Raw genomic sequence first — 16,386 nt, forward strand, 5'->3', positions numbered from 1 at the left:
CATTTGCGCAGGCTCCACGGAAATCGCGAAAACGCCTCGCGACGTTGTTAGTCGTTTGTGCAGCTTCCGCATGGCAATGAAATATTCAGGGACGGGGGCGTGGCACAGCTTCAGTGGTTTGTAAGGGTGGCGGGAGTCCCCTGTCGCGGACATCATTTTTTTTTTCTTTTTTTTTTCGCTCAAGGCAGACATCTCAACTATGCCAAATAAGAAGACTCGGCGTTCCTTCCTCTTCGGCTATCTATCTATCTATCTATCTATCTATCTATCTATCTATCTATCTATCTATCTATCTATCTATCTATCTATCTATCTATCTATCTATCTATCTATCTATCTATCTATCTATCTATCTATCTATCTATCTATCTATCTATCTATTCTCTCCACGAAAACCTCGAAGGCTGATTATTACTGACGATGAGTCCGAAGCAGAACTTATAGTTCTGGCGCGATGAAAGCACCGCCGACATACTGATGAAGCCCCGCGGAATCGGGATCCACGGGCCATTTCGCTGCGAAGGGTGCCGTTGGCTGTACAGGCACACACGCGGAGTGACACCGCGCCAGAAGTTGTCTCACACGACTTTGACAATCGCAAAGGAGTGATCGGTTTCTAACATACCGGGCGTTTGCAAGAACCCGGCAGAAGCGGGTCGAGTCGGCTTGTCGGGCTGCAATTTGCCTGTCGAGTTCACGCAAGCGCTGGCCGGTCGGGCTGAACGAACTTCGAGTCGGTCTGAGTCAGCCCGACTGCATGGGGGCATATAGAATTGACCCCAGCCCGAACCGTTTGCAGCGTGCATGCAAACGCAGATGCGTCGAGCCCGCCAGCGGAGGGATCTGCACGGCAGTGGTATCAAGACAAGCACTGTGCAGTACAACCTCATCGTAGCGATAGGACCCACGAAATGGAGCCGTTGCGGACGGCAGGGGGAACCGGAAGCCCAGTTCGAACGCGCTGGTGCCTCGCCTCGACGCTGCATGCCGTCGTTATCCAGACTCGTCCGAAGCGAGTCTGGATAACGACTAAGCGGGTCGAGTCAGAGGTCGGGCTAGGTCAGCCCGACTTTCGACTCGACCCGCTCGTGTCGAGTTCATGAAAACGCAGCCATAGTCCCAGAAGCCGGGTTCAGCATCGTCTACATAGAGGTGTTTGTCATGTGGCTATCACTGCTGAATTTCTTTTTGGATACAGAAGCACGAAAGTAAGCAATCCCAAATACAAGTTGTTGTGCTGTTAACAGCCTTACTTTTATCGGGATTCGTCTTACCACGCGTTACCTGCAACGTTCCCAGCTGACAACTACAATGAATTAGAATTCAGGGCGGAAAAACAAAATAAAAGAAGGATGCATACTCTTTCCCCGTTTCATTTCTTCTTTCCTTGCGTTACATGCTTAACTCAAGTTATGTACGAGCTATGGGCCAAGAAAAGCGCTGTTGGCCACACGATTAATTCTTTAAATCATGTACTTCTAATTCATTCATTCATTCATTCATTCATTCATTCATTCATTCATTCATTCATTCATTCATTCATTCATTCATTTGGCGGCGGCGACTGGCAATGTTAGCAACATTGTCGCCAAATAGTTGCCACCAACACAGGCACAAGGGATACGCTTATTTCGCAGAGCGCAGGAACAAACTTGAACGCAAACGCAAGCATCTGCGACACTAAACTATGGCTGCATTCTCTGTCGCTTACATTCGATGTCGCTTTCGCCTTTGCGTGAAAGTAGCGCGGGGGAACGCCTCGATGGAGCTGCGCGTATCCCTTCAACGCAGCCAGGAACAATGCGACGTGAAAATTACGCTGATGGGACACGTTCCGATGTATACCTTCGTCCCCTGCTTAGCATATATCAACCAACGCGGAGAGAGATGATCCTGAAATTGGTCGATCGAGAATACGGCCTTGGAACTTCGCTGTCTTTCCCTGAAGATTTACTGCAAGGTACTACAGATGAAGCGAGGAAAGAAGACTAACGAAGCGTGGGAAACAATGAGAATATTCTTTTTGTTTTTTAGACATGTCCCTCCTTGGAATCACTCTAAGTCTTTAGTGAGAAGTGGCGTGATGTCTGTGCTTCTTTATCCGTATTCTCATTCTTCCAAGCGGTTGAAAAAGAATAAATTGTTGCACGAATGGAGAAAGATTACGTGAGGTACAATGAACGAATTGCAGCACTAAATAAAAAAAAATGGCAAGAAAGTTAGGCGAATTAGCTTTCGCTAATCAATACGAAAGGTGTGACGCCAAGCTACCTATTGATTGAGCTACCTATCATTTTACTGATTAGAATGGGAGTGTGTGTGTGTGTGTGTGTGTGTGTGTGTGTGTGTGTGTGTGTGTGTGTGTGTGTGTGTGTGTGTGTGTGCGTGTGTGTGCGTGTGTGTGCGTGTTGAAACACGACTTCTCGCGCGTTAACCTTTTTTTCCCGCATTCACGAATGAAACCATAGGCAAAAAAGAAGTAAAAAAGAAAAGGTGGAGCGAAGAAGACAAGAACGCCCTGCCTGTAGAGAGACACTGTTCAGCGAGGCCATGCGCGGTAGAGCGCGCTTGCAAAACCGAAATAACGCTCCTTGCAGAGAGAGGGAGGGAGAGAAATAAAAGAAAACATTAAGCCTTCCAGTGAGAAGAGTTTGCAGGAAGCCGAACGAGAGATCCTTTTTTTTTTTTTTTCCTGCTCACGACGTCAGCTGTTTATTTTCCTTCGCCCATTGTGTTGCGGCACGTAATCGGTCGCGCAGTTCGCTAGTCCCGAGTGTCCCCTTAAAAATACGAGCGCGATGGGCTCAGCTGTTGAGACAGGCGAATAGGCCCCTCAGTGTCAAGACTCTGATGGAGCAAGGAAACTTTAACGAGAGCGAGGCGGCAAGGTTGGCTCGATAATCTTGGTCTCTGGTCTGCCTTCGCTGTGATAACCGGGACGGGGAGGTAAAAGAAAGTGATGACAATAGAGTAAGTATACATCGATTTGTAAGTGGCGCTTACATGAATGCGAAAAGTTGCACGTCACATCCGCGTCAACGGCGGCGATGGGCTATGTAAGGCGAATCGCATTAATGCGACTGGAGAAGGTTAGCTCGAGATTGGGCTTATGAAATTACTAACTTCGTAACTACTATATGCGTTCACTGAGTGCGGTGGATCATGGAGGGCACAATAATGTTTTCGCAGTCTTCTGGCGTGATGTTGAGTCACGTCTATGTCGGAGGATTGCTATAATCGCACCGACGTCGTCAATCATCTCCGACGGATGGATGCGCCGCCATTTTCCCCCCATAACAGATGCGCTCGCTATGACATGTTATTCAAGCTCGTTAATTTTTTCCCCTTGTTTGGTGGTTTGCTGTGACACGTCCTTACTCCTTGTGAAGTAGCAGGAGGCATATCCGAATGTGGCGCCGTCGTCTTTCACGCAGGCAGGCGCGAGCATGCAGCTGTACTAAAGCCCGTTGACCGACCCTCTTCCGAACTAGTCGGCGGAAAACGTCAAGGATGGGCTTTTTAGGACGTACGACACGACTATGCGGCTTAACCGCCACTCCCCTGCGTCTTTGAGACCAAAAAGCAGCGGCTGTAGAGGTCGAAAGAAAGAAAGAAAGAAAAAAAAAGAAGAAGCTCCTGAACTCGCGTAGGTGTCGTTTTCGTTCGATCTTTTTTCTCTTTTCTTTTTTTCTTTTCTTTTTCTTCGACGTTCGTACCTCTCTTCAGAACCCCGGATTAGGAAAGTGGGAAGCCCCCGTTTTTTCGTAAGGTCGGTCGGTTCCCCATTTCTGGCGGTCGCGTCCAAGGTACAAGAGGCGAGCGGTGTGCTTCGACGAACGCGGTTGTATCGTCAGTGCGCTCGAAGGCCACGTAATAATGCCAGGCGTATGAACGACTTCCGCACGTGAAGTGGTTCGCTGTGTTGTTTGAATGCAGGTATTGACGTAACACCTGTGTTGAGGCACACTCTAATCAAAGGAACGTCAAAAGCGACGCGCAAACAGAGAAACAAGAGCAATTGAACGAATAACGACGTAAGAAACAACGTGCAACACACGCGAGCAGCGGTCGTCTGGACGATATGCACTTGTGGCCATTTTTACTGTGTGTATAGAATCAGTGTATTCAGTATGGTTTACGGAGACGATCACTCACCGCTGTGCTCATCAAGTTCGATGACCGCATCCGCTGCCGGAAGATACAATCCTCCAACTTAAACGTGACCCAGTGATCCATTCTGTCTGCTCGGCCGGACAGCAAGCAGCAAATACCTAGTGGCCCAAGCTACAGACCCTTCTCGCGGAGATCCTGTGGGCGCCGCCATGTTCGATCACGTGATGACGCGTCCATTCTTGCCTCAGCTGCCTCCGTTGCCTCCGTGTTTACAATGGATGTGCATGACCCGGTGGGGCTCAGGAAACCTGTGTTTCGGTAGATATCGTTGGCGGTGACTGGGTGGACGACACAAAACTTTGGCCACAACTTCAGAGTGCATGTAAGTGCTTTCCTGAGCTCATTACGCCTGGTTCCAAACGGCGCGAGCAGCATATTAGTGTGCTTGTACTAAAATCGGCGATATAAATGTATTCCAAGCTGTCCACTTAACTTTCCGCTTATGAATTAAATCAGGATCAGTTTATTTTGCTCTTCGTTCTTTATTTGCGGACACTTTGCAGCAACGGCTCGTCATGTTGCTGATTCGGTGAAGTTCCTCGGTGTGGGCACTATCCGATTGTTTATTTTATGCCTAGTCGCTCGCGGGTGTGTTTAGTTTCAATAGATTTGTTGTTGCCGCGCATAAAACATTGAACGTAGACCTTCTGTACTTTGAAATAGCTTGTAGCAAAGACGTATTATCGCTAGTCACTCGCTCACTCTGTGGACTGCCACGAAATGTACAGCTTGGAACATTCATGTGCTGTCGGTTTAGTCGCCGTCAGCCATGCTTCTGCAGTGCATCGATCCTAGAGTACGCCCATTCGCACATTCCTGATACGTTGGTGATAGAGTGGGCGTAAGTTTGCCTGTGATTTGTGGTGGACATGTGTAAACAACGTGTGAGAAACTAACTGTGCCGGGAAGCGGCACAACTCCTTTTGTCGCCGTGTAACGAACGAGTGTATACTCACTCTTGCCGACGTTCCGGGAGGAGGAGGAGGAGGAATAAACTTTATTTGTGCACAGCAGATTTTAGACCTAGGCCTCTACCTAAATGACGGCCTCGAGCCCTTGGGCCCTGGCGGCAACTTCGGCCTGCTGGATTGCCTTGAGTTGGTCTTCCGGTGCACAGCTGAGCAACGCGGTCTCCCACTGCTCTCTGGTCCTAATTATTTTATTCTGTATGGGTGTACGAGGACAAGCCCAAACCATATGTTGTAGGTCCGCCCTTTCTTCACAGAATCTACATCTATCCGTGTAAAGGTCCGGGTAGTAGCGGTGGTAGGCCACCGGCTTCGGATATGTATCTGTTTGTAAGAGGCGCCATGCCGTCGCTTGCCGTCTATTTAACGAGGAGTGTGCCGGGGGGAAATGGGCCCTTCCCAGTTTATAGTGTTTGGTGATCTCGTTAAAGCTGGTCATCCGGTCTCTCTCCGTTCCTAGTATTTGTTGCGTGTCACCTGCTCGGCCTGTCAGTTCTCGAGCCAGGTTGTGCGCTATTTCGTTCCCGGGAAGGGAGGAGTGTGCGGGTGCCCATATAACGTGAATGTCGCTATCTTCACGAAAGTTGTTTAAAATTCTCAGTGCTTCCAGCGAGATTCTTCCTTTTGCATAGTTCTTGACGGCTGTCTTGCAGTCGCTTATTACGATGTTAGCTTCCGTGGATGCTATTGACAGTGCTAAGGCAGCTTCCTCCGCCACCTCTGCCTTCCATGTTTTTACCGTCCCACTAACTCTGCAGTCACCCTCTAGACTCGTAGCAACTATCGACATACTCTGTCCATTTGCGTACTCCGCCGCGTCCACATAGACCACGTCCCTGGCACTACGGAATCTTTTGTGGAGAGCTCTCGCTCGTGCGTTTCTTCGATCTTGGTGAAACTCCGGGTGCATGTTTCTGGGGATTGGGGGGATTTAAGGGATTTTCTTGGACGTTGGCGACACAACGCTGGTAGACGAGTGACTTCTTTTTTTTTAATCCTCGGGGAAAGTCATGCGTCGGGAAGGGCCAGTAACACAGGCAGTCTTCACGTAGCAGCGGCGCGTGAACTTGGTCGCACAGACTCATTCCACTTATTAGAGAGTTTTAGAATTGGGGGCCCAAGCGGCTTGGGGACCCAAGAAAATTGCGCGCCACAAGTACGCATGCGCAGAACCCAAGCCAGTCTTGGGTTCTTGCGTTCACGTTAACCCAAGACCCAAGAATCGAAAACTAGCGTGGGCCCCCAAGCCGTCTTGGGCCGCCCTCGCGGGTGACAGCGATGGCGTACAGCAGATGGTCGCAGAGCAAACTTTATTTACTTCGACTGATTTTCGCCATTTCACGCGGGTAACGCGGGTGAACTCGCAGTTTTTTCGCAGCGCGTCACAAGAAAACACCAACTAAGAGCACTTGGCTTCGATTGGCTTTGCTTGGCTTAGAATCGCACACTTAATTCGTAATGCTAACCGGTACTAACACAGTTTCTTACATTTTATTGTTCGTTCTTTTTGCTCAAAAATGCATTCTGTTCGTTTTCACTTGTAAGAAAAGAGGTTCATTTTGTTTTTGTTTTTTTTTTTCTTTCAAGCAACTTTCTATTTTCCACACTGCGGCGCCCCGAGCGCTCAACCCAACGCTGTCTGCGTTCGACCCAATCCTCAAACTCTGCTGCTCACCTAGACCCAAGAGCAACCGACGCAACGCGGCTTGGGGGCCCAGAGCCTTGCGCCCCCAATTCTAAAACTCTCTATTGATACACCAGCTGCTATCTTCGCGAACGCGTCCCAGTTGCATTTCCGACAGTTCAACGCACAGGAGCAGAACAGTTGTTTTAATGGTTTCCGTATTCACGCGCTTTCGCTGAGGTCACGTGCGGTGCGCCACCAAAAGCGCCGCCTCGTTCCTCAAGAGCAAACTGATTCACGAAACGGGTAGGCAACTTGGGTCGCTGGGCACACACGTGAAAGAGGTCAGATACGGACGCAAGCAAACGTGACGCAAATTGGGGGAAGTCTCCCAAGAATGCCGATCGTGTTAAAGACTGTAGGCCAGAAATTAGCAGCGCTGACTCTCTCAAGTATAAAATATACATAGATTGCGACGACTGCGACGGTCTCGACAGCTGCATGCGCGTGCCTCACGGGCGACTTTTCACACTGTTATTTGTCAGAGTGACGCTTGTGTACCTCGTATCTCTTTAGCGATTTCTCACATACTGTGCACGAGATCACGAACGCTCAGCACAGCTTAAGTTTTCTGTTAGATGCCTCCCAAAGTGGGTGAAGTTGGAACCTCTGTCTTCCAGCACGGCATCCCAATACTCTGACCATTATAGGTCACGAATCGCACACATGCTTCTCTTGTGCCAAAGTCGCTCTTTAAAATTGAAGTTCTGATGCTTGCATCAGCTGACAGTTTCCAGCATTGTTCCATCGTAACAGCTATAGCGCTTTGAGACGCTGTGTCAGACCGCGTTGCCTTCGGGATCGGCCCTCGTTTTACGTCTGCAGGATATCTACAACGTGTGTGAAGTCCGCCTGTTTCGTGGACGTTCCATATTAATACGGCAGCCATATATGTTGTCTGCGCTTGAGACCAGACCATCGATCACGTTTCGTGCCTCCTCGATTCAACGTGCTGAGGCGATCGTCAAGCTCCTCGTCGTGCTGGGACAATTAAACAACCGGCCACTGTATTAAAAAAAAAAAAGGAAAGGAATTGAAGCGCCGCCAGTACTCTGTTATTCTGCGCAGAAGGCTCTTCTCACATCATCATTAGCCTGTGCTGGCGTTTCTTTTTTCTTTTTTTCTTTTTTTTTTTTGATTCCCAACCAAGTGTTCCTGCCATGTTAAGCCTTTCCTCTCATTCCCTCATCTTTTTCGCCCGTTCCCATCTTGCAGTGTAGGGGAGCTAACTCTGTTAACATCTTAACCTCTGCTTCATTTCTTTCCCTCCGCTTTTCCAAGCGCTCTTCATTGTTCCGTCATCAATGAGAGAGATCTGAGAGAGATCGAGGAGAGGAAAAATGCGCCATTCTTATGTAACCTCTCTCTCTCTCTCTCTCATTGATGACGGAACAATGAAGTATAGCGCCTTCGATATCGTCCCGCGTGATTATTCTCAATATCGGGGGCATAGTGTTCATCGGTATACATTTGTCACCGTTCTCGCTGCGACGAAAAGCCAGCTGCGAGCTCAATTAATCTCTTACGCCTAGTTGGTCCACTGACTCGAATTTGGTCACTGTCGTTAGTCTAATTTCTACAGCTGACGAGTTGAATTATGCATTAATTGTCGCCTGAAGACATTTGCATTGTTGGAATCGTGCGCTAAGAGTAGAGGCGTATAGCCAGGTATTGCCGTAAGGTCTAGAAGAGCAGCTTACCTGCCCTGACTTTTTTTTTTTTTAAGCAAGGTCACGTCTTGCCTGGCTGACAGCTGACCTGGGTACGGTGTAATCTGAGTCACGGCTGACCTGACGAAAAAAAAAAAAGAAAATACATTTTGTGTCACTAACCCCTGAGGCTTCCCCGCCGGAGCCGGCCTTTCAGGGAAAGGTTGATGAAAAATCTCGTTTGCTGAACGATTTCAAAAGGACGAAGTTGAAAACGTAAAGGAAAAATAAAAGCTCGTTATAATAACAAAAGGCCGAAGGACGGAACAAAGAAAAGGTCAAGGAACAAAGAAAAGCTAATGGTAGGGGGGGCGCTGCAAGATAATTTGCCTGCCCCCTCCCTTCCTTATGGAAAACGCTGCGCATGCCTATGACTATAGGTGACGAGACTGTGTTGAGTGTAGTGGCGAGGTTAAGAGAGTTGTGCGTGAAGATCGTACGTGACACGCGAGTAGGCCAAGGCTATACCATAATTGTGAGAGGTTGCCTCAGTAAGCTGACTGCCGGCGCTTCTAAGCATTAGCCTTGACAAACCGCAACATGACACTTCGTAAGCTTACATCTAATCTCTAATCTGGATAGAGAAAAAAATTGCTAACGTGTGTTTGTGATTTTGCTCCTTCCAACTGAAGAACCGTAGCCCGAGATAGAATGTCGTATTATCTCCAATTTGAGCATCCATTTTCTTCAAAATTTAGTAATTTCGAACTACTGCAAAGGGGAATGCTCATGTGGAATCATGTTTGCATTCAGAAATTTAGCTCCTGTGTGTGTGTGTGTGTGTGTGTGTGTGTGTGTGTGTGTGTGTGTGTGTGTGTGTGTTTGCTAAACAAAGTGCAAACAATTCTTCACAGTCACACGCGTAGTACCAGCGTTACAGACGATACTTTAGTCCCGTGGTACATCCAAAGCTCTACAAACGAGCGTTTTCTTTTTCTCGCAATGCGGTTCCCGTGCCTGGGAGTCGAACCAGCAACCTCGTGCTCAGCAGCAGAATGCCAGAGAAACGATGGCGGGTCAACTAAAAAAGAAAGAAAGGGACTGTCACGTCAAGTGTAAGATACAATCTGAACATGACACTTCCTATTTTTAATTGACTAAGACGTATGCCGGTAGAGCCAGCGCAAGAGCGTATATAGGCCATCGGGTTTTGATATTTATTATTCACTGCACCACTGAGTGTCGAGTCGACGCAGCGATTTGCGGCAGCTGGTATAGGGGCCAAATAAGCTGGCCCGTGGCAGTTATGCGCGTAATTCGGGCATTGAATTATGCAACAGCTTGATGAATAAGTCATTGCGCACACGAGTAGTCAAGCGCTGTACGCGCAGGGAACGACTGAGGGATCGACCGTTGTCCGCGCGTCCGCATTTCTTGCACGTGAACTCGGTATATATCCCGGCGTACAACGGGAAATCGAGTGATTACTGAAGAGATATACGTGTCCTGTTTTCACACCGGTGCTTTCCGTCATGTTCCTACGCTCGTTCGTCACCGTTTCGCCACTGTAACGCGGTCACGTTACGCCTCTCCGCGCCGTCTAGCTGCCACACCGTGTCCGTAACCCGCACCGGTGTCACGTGTACCAGAGCCAGCTACAGTGCTGTTGTTCCCGATGATATCTAGAGCTCGCGGTTGTAGGCGCTGCTCCGTCCGGTAGCCAGTGTCTGCTACGATATAAATACCCGCAATAGCCTCTTTGTCGAAGTGGGCAGTTCTTGCGTACTTATGCACATGTGCCGTTGTCGGAAGTTAGGACAGTGTTGCTTAGCATGGGAGCCCACTCCGGAGTTCTTGGGGGTGGGGGGGGGAGGGCTGAGCCCCTCGTTCCCGGCGATGCTGGAGCCTAGGCCCCCCCACCTAACGTGTCATTGGAGAGTTTTGACGCCCACATCATTTGCGGTTTCTTTTGACTTGCCTCTACCTTTTCACTTAAAATGTTATTGTGGCTAATAGCTTACCGCATCATTGTTGCCGCGGACGTGCACGGATTTTAATTCATACTTTGCTCAATTCCTGCAAATCCTGACAATAGGAGAACAAGCGCATTAGAAGTACCAGCGGCGGCTGCCTCATCCATATTTTCTAACTTCAACATTGTTTTAAATTTCCGCTGTAAACACCGTGAATATACACAATATATTTAAATATATACACAGCACAATGTTTATTATATTTTTAAAGAGAAGGAGGTAGCCAATTAACAATTATTTGCAAGGGTATGGACATCTTATGCCTGCAGAATGACTATGTTGCCGTATGTTCACCTCACTTCAAAATGCTATGCGTGCTTTTTTGACCCTGAAAAAAAAAAGAAACTGTAGACTTTAGTGACCCCTTCTCCAGTCTTTTATCACGGCGTGTGAAATGCACGTGAATGATATGTGTCTCAGTATCGCTTCTCTTTCCAGTTAGCAAAGTTAACGACTCATTTAAAAAACACTTCTAGTAATTTACAACATTAATTAAGAATGCTCTACCTAGATCTAGGTAGAGCATCGCACGCGTATGCGAAGACGTGGGATCGTTCCCCACCTGCGGCAAGTTGTTTTTTCATCCACGTTCAATTCCATTAACTTATATTTTCTTTGTTTTCAATTAGTAAGTAAAAGTAATCTCCCCTGTGTTGTCCTTGCTGTTTCGGTTGCCTTCTTATGGTATGAGTAATAAAAATCGGGCCCCTCGGTTTCACCCCCTCTCTTCTCGTTCAATCTCTCTCTCTCTCTGCACACACACACACACACACACACACACACACACACACACACACACACACACACACACACACACACACACACACATATATATATATATATATATATATATATATATATATATATATATATATATATATATATATATATATATATATATATATATATATATATATATGAGAAGAAAGGGGGTTAACCGAGGGTCCCGACACTCCCAGGGTTCTACTAGGACACATAAATACCCAAGAAAGTGGATGGGAAAACAGCGCCGCGGTAGCTCTATTGGTAGAGCATCGCACGCGAAATGCGAAGGTTATGGGTTCGGTTCCCACCTGCGGCAAGTTGTTTTTTCATCCACTTTATTTTCCATTAATTCTTCGTTTCTTTATTTCATTTATTAAGCACAAGTAATTTCCCCTATGTTGTCCTTGGTGTCAATGTTTGTTGGCTTCTTATGATATATATATATATATGTGTGTGTGTCTGTGTGTGTGTGCAGAGAAAATCTTCAGGCTACTTTTCAAACGTAAAGAACTTGAGCGACGCTATAAGGTAAACAGAACAAGTATTAATTTCAAGAGTTTCGACCGGGTGGGCCGATCATCAATATTGGTCCACCAGTCGAAACTTTTGAAATTAAATACTTGTTCTGTTTACCTTGTAGCATCTCCCAAGTTTTATACATATATATATGTATGGGGTTCTGGCAGCTGGTCGGGCACCCCCCCCTCCCCCTCGGAAAGCTGAAAACTTCCGCCTATGGTTCAAAGCACAAGACACAACACATGTCTTGGAAGAGGTGTCCATCGCGATCGCCGGCGGCGCATCAGGACTCGCGGGTCATTATTACCGACACGCGAGGTGCCTGCAGGAACATCGAAAGGGACTTCATTCCCTACTTTGCGTACCACGCACTTCAAGACAGCAATTATTTCGGGGCCGCAGCGTCCCGCACGATAATATGGACTCCCGCGCACAAGGGTCTCGAGGGCAACGAAGCGGCCGACGCCGCTGCCCGCGCGCTCACTCTCCGGGCACCGCCCTCGCCTACCCTCGATGCGGACTCCGACCCCAATCCGCCTTTCACCTTTAAGGAAATCATCCAACATTACCAATTCGGCCATGCAATCTTTCCTAAGCCCTCTAAGGGGCTCACGAAGGCGGAGGAGCGTTTACTCCTTCGACTCTATACGAAAACACTGCCGTGTCCGGCAGTCGATCCTGAAGCATTTCTACCCTGCGTGCACAGGGAAAAGCCCACGCTGTGAGGAAAAGTCTTCGGACATTTTCCACATGGTATGGGCATACCAATCAACCCCGCACCTTCCCCCTGTACCCAACCCTACCTGGGAGGACTGACCTTGCTCGGCTGCTCCGACCTGGAGAGCCAGGAGGCCCTGGTCGGCCGTGCCCGAGCAGTGGGCGGCTACAGTCAATGGTCTCCTGTAATGAGGAGCCCACCTAGTCTTCATAAGGAGTGGCCCCTTGAGGACCGCTCCACACTCTCTCTGTAAATACTTCGGCCAATAAAGTTTTTCAGTCGGTCAGTCCACACACCAGCGCAAACTGCACTAGAAACAGACCGCACACTAATTCACGCGCAACATATTATTATTATTACTGTTGTTTGCACAACCCTCGCAGCATGATTGAACACACGGTGTACGCCTAGCCTTTGTGCAATGAAAAATAAAGAACGACGACAACAGCAAAAAAATCGCAAGCACATCGAGGCACCTCGCAACGAAGCACAGAGACCGAACGCCTCCGTGCTTCGTTGCTAAACATTTGCTCAACATTGAAGGAACGAAAGGAAGGAGGAATGCCGCATCGCGCCCGCTCAGACTACTTCTTTCCCTTCAAAATAAATGTTTCTACTACTACTACTACCGGGCCGTCGCATTCAAAGCTCGCGCGGTGAGCGTTCGAATCAATCGACTTTCATTTGGAGAAGTGTTTCTGGTGGGACTCGCCTTCTCGAGCTGCCACGGGAAGCCGAAACAAATGAATAATAGAAGCGCAGCTTACCGGTGAAAGAACGCAAAACTCCATCGAGAATGCGCTGCATAACGAACAAGGAACAACGCGATACGGCGCAAAGCGAGCTCGAAGCGGGAAGCCGCGCGGGTGCGACCGGGCAGCGGGCTTTCTCGCCTCACGAATGCTGTTTAAAGGTACGCGGCTCCCTTTACAGCAAATGTACGCTTCCTTGTTGTTCACCGCCAGCCTCCTCGTTCCCTACCCTAAACCTTTCCTTCTCAGGCATGAAATAGCACGCAAAAGGCAAACAATATATAAGACACGTAACAGAAGGCAATACGTAATAAGGAGTTCGAGGTTGGGGTCTGACCGTCTCTGGTGAGCCGCGCTCGCTCCGCGTTTCGAAGGCAGGGAAGCACAAAAGACGTTCTCAGAAGCAAAATTAAACAGAGCCAGGAGGGAGAGACGGTGCGATACTACACCAACGCGTCCTTCTTTCTCCCCTATATTCCCAAGTGAATGCGCGAAAGGCGGGGGAAGCGAGACGACTGCGAAGCGTGGGGAATGCATACACTTGCGGCTCCTCGCCCGCTGCTCCGGGACTTGTCACACAACTCTCTTTTGGCGGGGTGGCGTTTGAGTCGCGCACGCAGCGCTTGTTCATTTCTGCGGTTGCCCCGCGTGCTACAACAACGCCGCTCGCCCTCCCTCCCACCTCTCCGTCTTCTCGAATCCAACACCACGTACAGCCGCGTCCTTCTCTCCTTTCGCCTTACCCAAACACGATCGCACGGTCGCGGTTACAAATGGACCGCTCGTCGCCAACCCCTTGGCGGCGACCGAGACTGCGCGGACGCGAGGCGTTCGTCGTCGATGCGGTGTTTGTTGTACATCGCGAAGGCGAGTAAAGAAAGAGGGAAGGGAGATGGGGGAGGGTCGGCGAGGGGGGTGAGAAAGGGTCGGTCATGTGCAGAGGTGTGGGAGCTCCAGCATCTCGCGGTCGAGTAAGCAGTCAGCACCGCCTTTTCTTTTTTTTTCTTCTTCTTTTTTTTTTGCGAAATGAACCGTGCACGAGAGAAAGCCCTCGTTCTGGAAGCACGGCGCCCCTTTCCTGTCCACCTCCGAATTCGAATCCACAGTCCCGGCCCGAATGAAACAAGGCGCGTATTCTGACGCGCGACAATGGGCGGCCGAAGTGCGCAGGTGTTTGTACCTCAAAAGCGTGTTACACGTTATGGAGAATTACGTTGTGAAGGTTGGCGGGGTAATTGTGGAAGTGGAAGTGGACAGCCCGGAGTAACACACACGAAAAAACGAAAGAAAAGTGAGAGAAACAAGACACTGTAAATTGGACGCAAAATGACGGAAACAAAAACGCACACCATCGCAGATTTACGAAGATGGCAAGCAAGCAAGAAGTGGGGAAGGATAATATGTGCGATAACATAAATGACAGTGCCTTGCTATTAGAAGCTCGAACTGTGAAAATATTCACTCGGCCAGGACCGTAGGGAACGTTCGTTTTCCAGAAGCACTGGATGGCAGCGTTAACTGGGGAGCGATCGAGATAAACAAGAGACGTTTAGAGTATCGGTGGCAAGAAAGGCAGGGGAGAGATGAAGCCGGGGACGGTCCCAGACATAGGTAACTGTACAACATATATCTAGAGGGTTTAATGAACAGAGATAATATAAAGTACAGGTAGGCAAAGTGCTAGACTGCATTAGATGTAAAATCTGATTAGCTGACGTAGGCTAGGTGTTTATTTTTGATCGCACCGTTGCCACTACACATCGTCACCTCCATCGTGGTCCTCTTAATTACGATCACTCTGACATTCTTGCGTATTCCTCAGATTATTCCACTCATAAACGACGCGGTAAAACGATAACACAGTTAAGCTCCTGAATCAATTGCTATAGGCACTCATTTTTTCCCTAGAATTATTATTTATTTGAATAACCTTATTAATAATGTTCTAGTGCAACATACATTCTCGTCGTTGGAAAGCCTTCTATCTTGGTCTCTTAATTTATGTTTCGTGCATTGACGTAAAATTTTGTTCCTGCTTCAATTTTTTTCTCTTTTAAATTATCTTTACGTAACCACCCTGCTTTGAACTTGTACAAGATCGCCGTTGTGATAAATAAATGAATGAATACATAAATAAGGATTCCTGCGGCATGCACCCATGTGTCGCGATGAATGCCCACGGTAATGCGACATATATATATATAAATATATATATATATATATATATATATATATATATATATATATATATATATATATATATATATATATATATATATATATATATATATATATATATAGACGCGTGTTGCCGAAGACACTTTTGTTTACAATCTGTACAACGGGAAGGAGGCTAGGAATGCTAATTGCATTAACAAGCAAATGCGCGTGGACGTGAGAAGCGGATAGACAACGGCCACGCCACAACACACCTCGTCGCACGGGCGGGCTCGTTTATCCGATGTCCACGTGTATGCGTGGCGATGAATGAACCAGGAAAGGGCAGGGCGCGGGGGCTTCAGAGACAAGAGAATCAAAAGACCCGAGACAAGAGCGAGGCGCTCAGCGACGGTATACACTGAGAGCGCGCCTGTGGGCGCGGGAAGCGAGACAATGTTCGGCCACTACAGCCGCGCCACCGACAATTTTTTTTTCTTTCTTTTTTTCTTCTTCTTAGACGCCGCGGTGTGGTGGTCACATGCCGGCGCAAATCGGATCGCCCAAGGAGTGGGCGGCGCCGTACACGTTCCGGATGCGCTGGCAGCTGGTGAGTATATTCGACTGCTGAGAGCTGGAACGGACAGAAAGAAAGTTCGCAACGGATGGATATGCTTTGAGTGGCGGCAGTGTCACATACGGAGCGGCGACGATATATATCTCTGGACCTGCGCCGCACGCGGGAGGCGTCGGAGGCTGGGTATTTTTTTTTTTTTTTTTTTCACTTTTCACCGCCTATGAGGCGCCCAGAGTAATGCATGCCCGTTGCCGAGGCCCCGAGTACTATAGGACGCGTCGAATGCAGGGCCTGGTTCGTGCGCCTGCCGCATCTATGTACCGACCTTTCTCTTGACATTTCGAAGCAGTTGAAGTGCTTGGACTGTATACGGTCACGCGGCTCGCAAGCC

The 16,386-nt window shown here is 48.4% G+C and overlaps 1 long non-coding RNA gene across 1 annotated transcript in view; it reads left to right on the forward strand.

Moving 5' to 3' along the window:
- Window positions 1-2,764: 2,764 nt before the first annotated feature.
- The window catches only part of LOC142579611 (uncharacterized), an 85,560-nt gene continuing 71,938 nt past the window's right edge, over window positions 2,765-16,386 (forward strand). The window contains exons 1-2 of the long non-coding RNA XR_012827427.1: window positions 2,765-2,970; window positions 15,939-16,028. This is a non-coding gene — a long non-coding RNA (uncharacterized LOC142579611). The remainder of the gene's footprint in view (window positions 2,971-15,938; window positions 16,029-16,386) is intronic.

Source organism: Dermacentor variabilis, chromosome 4 (assembly GCF_050947875.1).
Source record: "Dermacentor variabilis isolate Ectoservices chromosome 4, ASM5094787v1, whole genome shotgun sequence".
In the NCBI taxonomy this organism is placed as follows: domain Eukaryota; kingdom Metazoa; phylum Arthropoda; class Arachnida; order Ixodida; family Ixodidae; genus Dermacentor; species Dermacentor variabilis.